The sequence below is a fragment of the Macrotis lagotis genome, chromosome X, assembly GCF_037893015.1.
Source record: "Macrotis lagotis isolate mMagLag1 chromosome X, bilby.v1.9.chrom.fasta, whole genome shotgun sequence".
Lineage (NCBI taxonomy): Eukaryota > Metazoa > Chordata > Mammalia > Peramelemorphia > Peramelidae > Macrotis > Macrotis lagotis.
Window position 1 is genome coordinate 7110308 of NC_133666.1, and position 14921 is coordinate 7125228.

Below are 14921 nucleotides of genomic sequence, written 5' to 3' on the forward strand. Positions count from 1 at the left end.
ACTTAACTCCATTGCCTTTCAAAAAAACCCTAAAAAAAGAAAGAAAAACACTCAGGCCATTTCCCAAGAACTCTCTTTTCTACCAAGTCCCTGATAGCCTCTCCAACCATATCCAACTCAGATGATGATGTCCTCCTTAACAAGGCCAACGCTTCCACCTTGATCTTTTACCCTCCCCATCTTATTTAGCAGAATGTCCCTATTATCACCCCTACTCTCCCTCTAGCCTCTCTTAGTCTGTGGGTTGATGTCTTGCTGTCTGAACTCACCTTGGTTTCCTCCATACCTAAAAAACAAAAACTTCATGCAGTCAAGATGGTGGAGAGAAACCATGATTTCTGTTAAGCACTCTTGAATTTCCCTCAGAACCAAAACTATTCAAGTCTCTTAAAAGATTTTGGTGTGATAGAATGCACCAAAGATCAGAATGAAACATCTTCCAGAAGGGCTATGACAGGGGAGCATGGGGGAGTCCAGGGCAGAAAACCAAAATCCAGCTCAGGGACCAGGTGAGGTGTGGAACTAACCTGAGATCCTCAGCTCCCTCTGGTCTAGACTGTTCAATGTGCCTGATGGCAAGCCTCTGGCATTGCTAGCTGAGAAGAGGTTCTGGTGTCCTCGAGTAAACAGCCCCAGATGTTCCTACCTTTTCCAACAGCCCAGAGTGACTGGGACTTCCCAAAGTTGACTGTAGATCCAGAGAAAGGGTTGTTGGTGTTTCTGCACAAACAGCTCAGACATAGCCCCAGGTGTTCCCACCTTCTCCAATGAGGGAATGGGCAGCTGTCTTCCCCATGCTGAGAGAACCTCTGGTGTTTCTAGCCTGGCCAGCCTAGCCCAGTGACAGGTTTGCCTGTGTTTCCACTATAGGGAGTGGGTAGCTGACAGCCCTAATAAAGACAACCCAAAGAGAGAGAAAGCCTCAGACATCTCATACCAATCAGTCCATTAAGCAACCCCTAGGAGTTCCTGATGAAGGGGAAAGATGTAGAGAATTGTGAACTATCAGAAACAAAATTTGTAATTTTAAAGGCTGTTAAATCTTGTTAAATTGGGTGGAGACCCCCACTGTTGAGATGTAAGTCGACTATGATTGTTTCATTGTTTAATGTAAAATTTGTATCCTAATCTCCTCAGGCTTCAACCCTCTACCTAATTCAGGGTCCAGTAAGGGGGAAGGGAATTCACCTTTTGCCCCCTGGATAAGGGGCAAGACCATAAAAATCTGAGTTAGACCTCTGCTGGGGCTGATCATCTCTCACTCTCTTGTCCAGTCAACCCTGCTTGACTGTTTTTATCTTTGTCTCTCTTTACCTACAGCTTTCTTATGTGTTGTAACTTCTTTTAATAAATCTTTATTTTTCTTTCCACAGTTGCTTGTCCGAGTCTTCACTTGGCAGTAATTGAACCCAAGCAGCCAGTGGCTACATTCCTAACTTCCCTAGCCCAGGGCAGTTAGCAAACAGCACAAGTGCCTCCTCCAACACAAGAACCTTGGGTTGGGTAACAAAACTCAACATGAAGAAAGGCCAGAGAAAACCAATAGCCATTGAAAGTTACATTGCACTAAGATATTTCATATAAAAGATATTTCATGTAGTTTTTGCAATGGTATTGGAAGGAGGGAAGGTGAGGGGGAATGAGGGAGCCTTCATTCTCATCAGGAATGACTCAGAAAGGAAACAGTATACACACTCAATAGGGTATAGACATCCAGAAGGAAAAAAGAGAGAAAGGGGACAGGAGGAGGGGGAGGAGGGATGTGTGATAGAGGAGAGAGTAGATCCTAGGAGAGGATAGTCAAATATAACACATTTTCTTTTTTTACTTTTTGCAAGGTGCTGGGATTGAGTGGTCTGTCTGTGACCAAGGGGCTGAGTGGTTGCTGAATCTCTGGGGTGGGATGTAGGCTTGGAACCTCTTGGCCCCAGGGCCAGTGCTGTCTGCTGTGCCACTTGGCTGCCCCACAGCACATTTTTAAAAAGGGACAGAGTGAAAGGAGAGAGAAAATATAATAGAAGGTAGTGGGGAGGAATGGATGGAGGGAATTACAATCAGCAACAACTGTGGAAAAATATGGAAGTAACTACTATGATAGATTTATGATAAAGAAAACGATCCACCCAAGACAGAGCTGATGGTATCAGAATACAGACTGAAACACATATTTTCTTTTTCTTTTACTTTATATTTCATGAGGTTTTATGTTTTTGTGGGGAGAGGGATATTGTGCTTACTCTTAAACAAGAATATTTTTGTAATGTGTAAATAAATTAAAGAAAAATTTTAAAAATATGAAAAAAGAAAGTTACATTGTGGGGCAGCTGTGTGGTACAGTGGATAGAGCACCGACCTGGAATCAGGAGTTCCTGAGTTCAAATTTGACCTCAGGCACTTAATACTTAGGTAGCTGTGTGACCTTGGGCAAGAAAGTTAACTTGAAGATAAGGATGGTCAAAACACAAGCTCATGTGCAATAAAGGGCCATGGAGAGATAGACCTAAAATTAATTGGAAACTAAATAACAACAAATCACAGAAATAATTAATACTTCATCCAAGACAATGATAATGAGGAGACAACATACTTGTGGTATCGATATAGGCAAAGTAGTTATTAGGGGAAATACTGCATCTTTAAATGCATACCTGAATAATATATAGAAAGAGTAGATCAATGAATTGGGCATGCAGCTAAAAAAACTAGAGAGAAAACAACTTAAAAATTCTCAATTAAATACCAAATTAGAAATTCTGAAAATCAAAGTAAAGATTGATAAAATTGAAAGAAAAACTATTGAGCTAATAAATAAAACTAAGAGATGATGTTATGAAAAAAATAAAATAGATAAACCTTTGATTAATTTGACTAAGAAAAGAAAATGAAAAGAGAAGAATTCATCACCAATGAGTTGGAAATTAAAGTAAGAATTCAGAGCTATTTTGCCCAACTCTAAATAAATAAATTTGAAAGTTTAAGTGAAATGGATGAATATTTACAAAAACATAAACTGCCCAGCTTAAAAGAAGAGAAAATTAAATACTTAACTCCATCTCAAAAAACAAGAAATGAGCTCATTAACGAGCTCACTAAGAAAAAAATCTTCAGGGCCAAATGGATTTGTAAGTGAATTCTAAGAACAATTCAAGGAAAAATTAATTACAATACTATATAAACTATTGGAAAAAAGAGTTGAGGAAGTACTGCCAAATTCCTTTTATGAGACCAATTTTGTGCTGATACCTAAACCAGGACAAGTCATAACAGAGAAAAGAAAATTATAGACTAATTTCCCTAATGAATATGATTGCAAAATTTTAAATAAGATAATGGCAGAGTGATTATAGCAATTTATCACTAGGATAATACATTATGACCAAGTAGGATTTATCCCAGGAATGCAGGGTTGGTTCAATATTTGGAAAAGCACCAGCATAATTGACCATATCAATAACAACCCTAACAGAAATCATATGATTACCTCAATAGATGCTGAGAAAACTTGACAAAATACAGCCCCCATTCTTATTAAAAACACGAGAGAGCATAGGTATAAATGAAGTACTCCTTAAATTAATAAGCAGGATCTATCTGAAATTATAAATCATCTTAAAAACTACTTGAAACAATTAGCAACTTTAGCAAATTTGCAGGATATAAAATAAATCCATAAAAATCATCAGCATTTGTATATTACTAGCAAGTCAGAGCAGTAAGAGATGGAAAGAGAAATTCCATTCAAAGTAATGGTAGACAACATAAAATACTCAGGAGTCTATCCTGCCATGACAAATTCAGTAACTATATGAAAACAACTATAAAACACTATTCACATAAATAAAATCAGATTTTAATGATTGGGAAAATATCAATTGCTCATGGGTTGGCCAAGCCAATATGATAAAAGTGAAAGTTTTACCTAAATTAAATTACTTATTCAGTGTCATATCAATCAAATTTCCAAAAAAATTACTTTATTGAGCTTGAAAAAATAGTAACTAAATTCATATGGAGGAATTAAAGGTCAAGAATATCAAGGGAATTAAATGAAAAATGTGCAAAGGAATTAGTCATACCAGATCTAAAATTATATTATAAAGCATAAGTCATCAAAATTGTTTGGTACTGACTAAGAAATAGGGTGGTGGATTAGTGGAATAGACTAGGCGCAAAAGGAACAGTAGTAAATTACTATAGTAAGCTGCTATTTGATAAACACAAAGATTCCATCTTCTGGGATAAGAACTCACTCTTTGATAAAAACTGCTGGGAAAACTGTAATATGGTATGACAAAAACTAGGCACAGATGAGCATTTTGCACTAGATTCTACCATTCCTGGGGCAGCTAGGTGGTGCAGTGGATAGAGCACCAGCCCTGGAGTCAGGAGGACCTGAGTTCAAATATGTCCTCAGACACTTAATTACCTAGCTGTGTCATTTATTGGTCCTCCCATTACCTTGTAAAAACAAAACAAACAAAAAAAGATTCTACCATACCTGACAGCAACTATCCTAGAAATTTTCTTTCCCTTCTCAGCTAAACTTGAAAAAACCTTTAATGCTCAATGCCTTTACATTTTCTCCTCATCTTTCCTTACAACTCTCCATAGTTTGACATCATTATGCAACTGAAACTCCAAATTTACCAGTGATTTCTTCACTGTCCAATCAAATGACCCTTCTTGATCCTCTTCCATCTTGCATAGTTTATTATTCTATTGTCTCTCTTTTTACTCCTGGATATTTTCTTCTCTCTGGGTTTTCATGACTCTATTCTTCTGTGGTTCTTTTCCTACCTGTCCTGCTACAGCTTTGGCTTTTCAATCATGTCCCAGTCACTAACTGTAGGTGTCCTCCAAGGGATAAATCGCATCTATTTTCTCTCTATATTCTCCCTTGATAGTCTCATTAACTCCCATGGGTTCAATTATCAATTCCATATAGGTGATTCCCAGATCTCTATGCATCCTGCACTGATTTCTCTCCTGAGATTCTATTCCACCTTGCCAACTCTGTCTTGAATATTTCAAACTGAATTTTCTAGGGACATTTCAAATCCAACAGACCCAAAATAGAACTCATAATTTTTCTCCCCAAACTTATCCCTTTAACTTTTTCCTTCTGTCAAGAGCACCTTTATCAAGGCACACAACTATTGCCATCCTTGACTCTGTTTGCTTTCTCTTACCCACTCTCATCCAATAAATTTCCAAGTCTTATAATTTATTTCTTCATATATGTGTGTGTATTATGTATGTAAGTACGAATATATATTTAAATATTTATATATGGTCATTCCCAAATTCCAGGTTCTCTTCATTGCTCATTCCAATAATAGCTTCCTACTTGATATTCCTATCTCAATTCGTTCCATTCCAAGTTATCCACCGTTAAGCTACCATAGTGGTTTTCCTAAAGCCTCAATCTGACCAGTCTTACTGTCTTCCAACTCAATAAAGTGTCAATGGCTCCCTATTACCTCTAGAGCCTAATATAAGCTACTCCATTTTTCATTACAATCTGTCTCTTTCCAATCCGACTCTTTTCTATCTTTCTAATTTTTTAACACATTACTTTCTATCAGTCTGTGGTCCAGCTACAATGATCTACATGGTACTCCATTTTCCATCTCTGTGCCTTTATATATTAGCTATCCCCCATGCCTAAAATGCCCACCCTCCTAATCTCTTTGTTTTAGAATTTCTGAATTCCTTTTTGATTTAGCTGTAGTGCCAGCTCCTCCAGATTTTTCCTGCTTTCCACCTCCCAACTTCTGTATTATCACCTCTGAGGCTAAGTTCTATCTGGTATGTGCTTGTCTTGTATACTTACTCATAAGAATGTAAGTTCCATCAAGGTAGAAACTATTTTGACTTTTTCTCCAAAGATCAACACAGTATCTGCAGCACTGTGAACCTTTCATAAATCCTTGTGGCTGACTGATTGATTCACATTGGTTCAATGACTGATACATGGGTTAATTCTGGGTATCTGGGGATGGACAGGTCATGAAGGGACTGACCAGTAGTCTGCAAATGCAGTAGAGAGGTCAGCTGCCCAGGAATTTGTAGAGTGTTTAGACAACAAGCAGATAGTATTATACCTGAGAATTCATTCTTTGTTCCTTCAATGCCAAGCTGCTCCAGCAAGATGCTACTGCTTCTCTTGAACCTTGGTGAGGAAACTCCATAAGGAATGCTTTAGCTTGCCTTGCTAGCCCTGGGGACTACTTGTCATAGAGTTTTTGTGGGACAGTGTTTTCAAAGGTTCCTCAAACAGGGATATATCTAGTACTTGGAAAGATAAATGAGTACAAAGAAGTTCCCAAAGAACATCGTGCTTCATTCCAGAAGACACCTGGCAATAGAGTTGGAATGGCAAGAGTGCATCCGGAGTAAGGAAATGGAGGCCAAGTTCCAGTTCGATGCCTTAGCTATATGACTAAGGACAAATCACCTAACTTCCCTTAAATTGTTTACTGATCTATGAAATGGCAATGGGGGTTGGGGGTTGGGGGAGTGGGAGGAAGAGGGGAAATAATGATTATAGCACTATTCATTTCTCTGTAGACAAGTTAGCCCCTATTCTGTGCTGTAGTTTCCCACATATAAGATGGGAATAATAATCCTTGTTCTATTCACTTCACAGAATTATTGTAAGAAAAGTAAAAACTTACCAATGGAAGATTCATCATTATTATCGAAAGAGGTTTCCAGAGGGGTAGTTGCCAAGATTTTTTAAAGCATCTCCTCTGATGCTTAACATTTATCTCTTTTTCCCTTTGGCCCAGTCTGATTTTTAAGATGTTATTTTCATCAGTATTTTTTTCTCCACCAAGTTGCTGACTTGTTTTCATGATTTTCCTGCATTGCTCTCATTTCTCTTACCAATTTTTCCTCTACCTTCCGTACTTGACTTTCAGAGTTCTCTTTGAGCTCTTCCATGGCCTGAGACTGTTTCATATTTTTCTTGGAGATTTTGGATGTAGGAATTTTGATTTTATTATCACCTTCTGAGTTTATGTTTTGATTTTCCTTATCACAATAGCAATTGCTTATGATGGTCAGATTTTTTTTTCCTTCTGTTGTTTGTTCATTTCCCCAGTGTACAACTTGGTTTTAACTCTTTCTTAAGGTAGGGCTCTACTTCCAGGGTAGAAGGCACACTGTCCTAAGCTTCTGGGGTTTTGTGCAGTTGTTTTCAGAGATATTTCTAGGGACCTGCAAGTTTTCATTTCTTTCAAGGTGGTATGATCTAAGGAGAGGTTTTTGCTACTCTCCTGGCCTGCAGAGTAGTCTATGGGTGATCACAAGTGCTCCTTTCTTCCCTGGAACTGTTAGGAGGGTCCCCACTCTTCTATGGCAGCAAACTCTGTTGTGCCCCTCCTTTTTCTGGGACTGTTGCTAAGATCTTTGACACAGATCCAAGTACGGGCAAAGCAACAGAGTCCTGCCTCAATGAGACCCCTGTAATCTCCTTCTGACTTTTTTGGTTTGTAGTCTAAGAGCTCTGGAAGCACCTGCTGCCACTGCTGATTTAGTGTCTTTGAAGGACTGCTCCTGGTCTACTGGGCCCATGTTTTTATTGCTGAGGCCTTCACTGGACTGTGCTCCATTCTTACCTTGGTGAGACAGACTTTTCCTACCAACTTTCCAAGTTGTCAATGGAAATCTCTGGGCTGATAAGTCTGGAAAACATCACTGCTGCCACTGACCCAGTTATCCTACGCTCTGTTTCTGATTGCTGAGGCCCGTCCCCATTCCTCTCTCACCCTGGTGCAACAATCCTTTCCTGTCAATCTTCCAAATTGTCTTGGGCTAGAAAATTGTTTCACTCAGTCTTTCTGTCACTCTAGAATTTGGTTAGAGTTAGTATTTAAAGGTCTTTGGAGTGGTTTTGGGGAGAGCTTAGATAAGTCCCTGCTTTTACTCCATCATCCTGGAAACTACCCTTCAACATTTGTTGAAGAGATGAATGTACAACTCAGTTGTTTGTGAATGTATAGCTAGAGGAGAGAAAGTTCCACCCAGGGTGGAGGCAATTCTACAGCACAGTGGGGTTGAGCCACATGTGCATACCAGCTCTGAATTCCATTTACCTGACAAAGACTAGTGTAGAAATATTAATGTCTCCCCCCAAAAGAAACAATTAGATGTTTAAAATTACCTCTGTGACACAGTGAAAAGAACCCTTGATTTGAAGTTAGAGGAGCCCCTGTTTGAATCTTAGATGCAACCTTCCAATGGTAGACTTGAACAGGTCTCCCAAGATGCATCAATCCCTTCTAATCAGCAGACTTCTTGTTGGGTATAGAGTCAGGTGGGAAGGGGGCAGCAGATGAGTTAGAGCTGAGTTTCATCTCTGTGAAGAGTTGACCTTATATACCTGGTATGTGCTAGGTGATAGGCTTCACAATCAGAGGTGATGCTCAGCTCTGCTTCATCTGCTGCCCCCTCATTGCATATCCCAACTCTCTTGACTCTATGGCACTGCCTGGAACATAAGGAGACATGATTTTTCAAACTAGTGTCCAAAAGTGGAAATTCTAAAGAATCTTCTTATCCACATAGCTTAGTAGTGAGGATAAGGGCAGCCCACTCTTTTTTTTTATGTTTTTGCAAGGCAAATGGGGCTAAGTGGCTTGCCCAAGGCCACACAGCTAGGTAATTATTAAGTGTCTGAGACAGAATTTGAACCCAGGTACTCCTGACTCCAGGGCCGGTGCTTTATCCACTATGCCACCTAGCCACCCCTAAGGGGCAGCCCATTCTTGTAGGGTCTCCAGGAAAGGGTGATATTTTTAAAAAGTCAAATGAAGGCTGTACATTACTATTTAAGAAAATGTGCATATTTTGGAAATTCTCTGCTCTTGGGCCTCAGTTTCCTTTCCTGAAAAATAACTAAATGTTCTCCGAGATCTCTTTTAGCACTAAATTTAGGATCCTGTATGTGACCTTGGGCAAGGCACTTCCTTCTCTTGGCCTCAATGTAAAATGGGGGGGGGGCAATTAAAATCTATGATCTCTGAATCCCATGACCTTGTCTCTGAGGAGTACAAATCTTTCATCTAATGTTCATCAAACAGTAATCTCCTTGAGGAAGTATTTATTTAATAGGAGAGGTCTGAGTTGTTCATCATTTTTTTCTATTTATTTGTTGCAATCTCTGAGACTTAGGCTTGTCTTCTGGGTAACAGTGATAAATAAATAAAATATATCATCTGAGTTTTTCAATTTATGAGATGATATAACAATCCCAATTGCCTTGGAGTGCCTGAGGACAATGCATAAACATGAGAGAGACAGGAGGGTTCCAACTTGCCATCCAGGCAAAGGGGAAAGGCCTTCTTTCTGCCAGGCCCAGAAGCAGTGCCTTCTGACCAATTCACCAATGAAGAAACTGCAATTGGCTTAAGTTAAATTCTGTCCTTCCAGCATGCTCCAATCTATCAGGCAAACAGCTCCAACCCACTGATAGCAGAGGGTGTGTACCTAATGATGATCCCTAAAAGTCAAACCAAGGAAGGGTTGATAGCTTAAGAGTTAGCATATCATATTTAGAACTGAAAGAAACCTTAGAGATTATCTAATCTAATCAACTCATTTTACAAGATGAGCAAACTGAGACTCAGAGAAGTGAAGGAAATTGATTATGGTCTCAGAGATAATTAATTGATAGAACTGAAATTTAAATTTATACCCTACCTTTAGGCATCATAGAACTATAAGTAATCACTTATATTATCTACAAAGTCCACATGCATACTCCCTCCTCCCCTTTCCAAGTACACCATGGGGTGGTTAGTACCCCATAACCAATCAATCATTACAAATTGCTAACTTACTATTCAAAATGTCTCTCCCACTCAGTTTTTCTTCTCTATTCCCACTCATTCCTCCAAGTCTTCCTCATTGGATTGTTTCAGCAGACTTCTAATTTTTCTCTCCTAATTCTCTCTCTACTCTTTTCTATGCTTGGAAAAATCTATTGGGCAAATCTCCCTTCTTAAAACTCTTAATTTCTTAATTAATTCCTTTCATGTTTGCAAAGCACTTTCATCATCACAACCATATAATTATCCCTAATGACCAGATGAAAAAATAGAGACTCAAAATACTGAAATGACTTGTCCATGGTCACAAAGCTCAATTGTCGCAGAGTCAAAACTTGGACTCAGGCCTTTTGACTCAAGGTCCTTTCCGCTAATTTATCATGATTTCTTATCATATATTATATCAAATCCAAACTCCTTAGCCTGGTATTCAAGGAGTTCTATAGTCTGGTCCCATTATGGAATCTATCCATCCACATCCTTCCACTGTTCCCCAATATATTTCTACTTCTCTTAGTGAATACCATACCACAATGAAAGGGACTTCAGACCTGGGCTCAAATACCTATACTTGATGCTATTGTTGAGAATGCTACCTGATCACTCTGGGTCTCAGCATCTGTTTCTGTATCAGAAGAACATTGCTCTAGCTAATTATTAAGGCCCCTTTTTAGCTCTATTTAACAGTAAACAAATCAGCAACTTGATGAATTCATTAATTGATTAATGGACCCATGGCCCCTAAAATAACTTTGGATTCCTGTTATCAAGTCCGTCTTATTTGGACAGAAGGGGGTGTGCCTGGGAGCACAATGAGACCTGCTCAAGGATTGCCTAGAGACCCGGTCATATCTCCCAGAAAAATACCAATAATAATAAATTTAGTTACATAGAAATATACAAATTATATAGAAGTCAGATGATCATTGCTGTTAGTATGCAGCTGTAGTGCAGCTTCCTTAGAGTAAAATCTGGATAACGGAGATTGTTTCCCATCTGTCTGTGTATCCCCAGTATTCAATCAACTAGTAAACACTTAATAAGTGTCTGTTAACTGATTAATTGATCTTAAAATTCTAGAAGCTCCGAGTTAGGATGGACTTCAGATAGTTCAATGGAATCTAAGCGGGAATCATCTCTACAACGTTCCCCATAACACTTATCCCCAGCAACTGAAGGGTGAAGACTTTCAGAGAGTAGGAGCACATTCACCCTGAAGACAGTTCATCCCACTTTGGGACAGCTCAGCGTAAGGAAATGTTTCCTCATATTGAACCTAAATAAGGTCCTTAATTACTTCTTGCCATTGCTCCTAGGCCTGCTCTCTGAACCCAAGCGAATAGAACATCACTCTAGAGCAGAAAGAGACCTCAAAGGTCTCCCATGGCTACCCTTTCCCATATCTCCCAGAAGAGAACCTTGCCTCATATTTCACTGAAGAACTCAAGGCCATTTTCTGACAGCTTCCTCTTCTGCCTTTTTTTTTCATCTTACATTATTCATATACCTTCTCCTTCACTCCTGTCTCATGAGAAGCCATAGCTCCTCTCCTTGCCATGAAAATCTCTCTACATGCACAAGTGCTCCCATTAAATTCAATAGTATCATGTGCTATCCAACTCCTTGAGAAAACTATCTGCAATCAGTGCTCCCATCTTCTTTCCTCCCTAGTCTCTTCTTAATTTTCTACTGACTGATTTCTTACTTCACTCTTCGAGCAAATAGTATGGCCTCTAGTTCCCAAGTACTCATTTGAGCAAGGTCCATTTGCCTATGTTTGCAAGCTTTTTTTTTGGGGGGGGGGATTGTTTTGTGTTTTCCTTCCTGGTTAACATGCAAGCCAGTGAACATTTTTTTTTTCCAATGGAGGCTGTCACATTTAAAGAAAATACAAGCACTTATGTCAATGTCCACATAAGAACCTTGTCCCAACTTCAGTGCCTGTCTGAGATTTGAGTCAATATGTAGTTTGGCAATAGCATGAATGACTTTTCTGAAGGGTTCCAACATTCATTTTTCCTAGCTCTTGGTTCATCCATCATTCCCCAATGAAACTGCTCTGATGAGACACCCTGCTCCAATAAAATATGAGATATGGAAGTTCAGCAAAGGTCCTTCTTCCACTCCACTGGGCCTTTATCTGGTATATAAAATCTGTACTCCTTGATGGGGAGAATGACCCCTGGATCATGAAGTTTGTTCCAAAGATCATTACAGAAAATGTGACAGGAAAGATAAAAAAAGAGAAAAAAAGAGAAAAGAAAAAGAATTTGTACATCTCTACTCATGGTATACTTATTAGTCATGCTATTAACATCACATTCCACACACTCAACACTCAACAAATTCTGCTTATTTAACACACACAGAACATGCAAGATACATATCATTTCCACTGTATATTAATCTATTCACTAATCTACCCCCATACTCCTAATTACTATTACATTTTAAAGAAGCAGCTTCATCTCCCTTTTGGGGAAGAAAGGTTTCGATTTATTATAGTTAGGCATCAGTCCTTTACACTAGCTGTTGAGTTCAGTTCTGGTAAAACAACAGATCCCCCAGTGGTGGGTTGAGTACAATCTACTACTACTACCAGTAGTAGTAGTAGTAGTAGTAGTAGTAGTAGTAGTAGTAGTAGTAGTCCTTTGGCATCAAAGAGAATCATACCAACCAACCAATTATTTGGTGGCACTTGCCTTTACCAGAACCAATTCATCCCATGGCCTGATTGATAGGACACAGGACTATTGGAGATGGTTGCTGTGGAAGTCTCTTGGTCTTAAATTGCTTTTGCTTTCTCCAGTAGCAGTGAGGCATAATGGCATACAACCAACCTTGGACAAGTACCAGCATGTGATATTTACCAACAAAATGAGACAATCCAATAAATCCTAACCTGTTTCTCCATGGACTTTACCAGGAGTGAGGAGTAGCTTGCCTGCAGGTCAGGAGAACTGTTATATTGAGTGTGGCTCAGATGCGGATGTGATATTGGGCCAGGAAGTTGGATACTCCATTAAATATGAAGATTGCAGTAGTATAGAAATTATTTTCAGGTATCTGACAAATATTTCAAGAAGTTATAAATAATTCCCTTCTAGAGTACAATTCTTTTTTTTTTTAGGGTGTTTTTTTTTTTTTGCAAGACAAACAGGGATTAAATGGCTTGGCCAAGGCCCCACAGCTAGGTAATTATTAAGTGTCTGAGGCTGGATTTGAACTCAGGTTCTCCTGACTCCAGGCCCAGTGTTCTATCCACTGCACCACCTAGCTGCCCCTAGAGTGCCGCTTAATGAAGCTTATGAAAGAATTTTGACTAGAGTTATTCTAATGGGATTTCTGAAGAATGTTGTGAGGGGAAAAAATCAGATTTAAAGATAATTGTTATGAATACTAAGTAGATAGAAGGAAGAGTTTTAGATTTATCTTGATAACTATTCCTGGCTCATATTGACCCACATATACCATATTGAAATTTTTTTATAATTTAGAACCAAAGAGAGATTACTTTAAGGCAACAATTTGGACTATGATACAAATTCACATGTGTGAAGAGAAAGAAGAAAATCTTTTCTTAATGGACAAGTGGAAATTGATGAAACTTGTAATAGAATAAAATGTGAAGTTGTTGATTTAGGTCCAGAGGCTGGTGACATAAAAATGATTCCTCTGATTCTACATTTCAACCTCAGTAAGAAAGGAATTTTTGAACCTCTCCCTCCAGCAAACTAAATGGGACAATTGGAGGACTGATATCCCTAACAATAGTTGGTGTTTAGTTTATCATTGATGCTGTATTTGCAAAACAAAAGGTATATAATCCTCTAATTTGAATGGAATCTCTTTTGGTGGCAGCAATCAGCAAAGCTTGGAAAGAGCTAATTGAGCTGGTTGAACTGGTCCTACATGATCTCAAAAATGTTTCAGGCTTTATGCAGATAAAGCCTATAAAACTAAAATGCAGGATGATAGTCTGAATTTTTGAGATCTAATTTGGTGTCAGTGGAGTCACAGTTGAAATAACTTGGTATGAAAGACTGATTTTGTGGATCCACTAGCAAGCCCTTTAGCTTTTGAATTATCTTGCTGTTTTAAATAATGATAGAGACTTGACTGAATAGAAATGCATGTTAGCAGAATTTCTTTTGAATCCACAACTTGAGAGAATGACCGTGGCAAGTTGGGACTTTAGGCATTCTAATGAGGTCCAGTTCCATAATGTTTGGTTCACCCCATAGAGGCCAAGAAGGCAGCAGATGCAGCCAGGATGAAGTTTGTTCACATAGATGAAGATCATCTGACACTGTTGAACGTTTACCACACTTTTAAACAAAATCGTGAGTTGGTTCAGTGGTGTTATGACAACTTCATTAACTACAGGTCCCTGATGTCTGCAGACAACATACACTAGCAGCTGTCACAAATCCTGGGCAGATTTAATTTGACTCATATAAGTACAGACTTCACAAGCAGAGAGTACTACATAATATAAGAAAAGTTTGGGTAACAGGGTATTTTATGCAAGTTGTGCATTTGGAATAAACAAGCCATTACTCAATTATAAAAGACAACCAAATAGCACAGTTTCATCCTTCATTTCTTCTGGACTACAAGCCAGAATGAGTCCTTAATTGAATTTGTCCTTAGAGTAAAGAATGATATTCGACCATGTACAGATATCAACCCAGGGTGATTGGCAAAAATTGTCCCTTAATATTATGATATGAATGATTTCCCACAGTATGAAGCAAAGAACTAGTTGGACCACCTTATTGCCAAACTTTTAATTCAAGGAATATTCACACTACTGAATTAAATACTTTGAACTAAAGTTATGCAGAGGATAGCTCTAAAAGATAAAGTAACCTTCAAGTTGTGCTCTTCATGTTGGTTCAAGAAAGGCCTTTATTTGAAAGCTTTTTAATTTTTTCTTTACCATAAATATTCCATTTGTATTTCATAAATTAAATATTTATGCCTCCCTTTTTTGCTGACTAGCTAATACTAGAAAAGTCGATCAATGTTTTGCAATTTATTGAAAATAGTTCTAGATATTGATAATAGATACAGGCACAGATATAT

General features: G+C 38.5%; 1 pseudogene; it reads left to right on the forward strand.

Moving 5' to 3' along the window:
* Window positions 1–463: 463 nt before the first annotated feature.
* On the forward strand, window positions 464–14650 carry LOC141498590 (ATP-dependent RNA helicase DHX15 pseudogene; annotated as a pseudogene).
* Window positions 14651–14921: the final 271 nt, after the last annotated feature.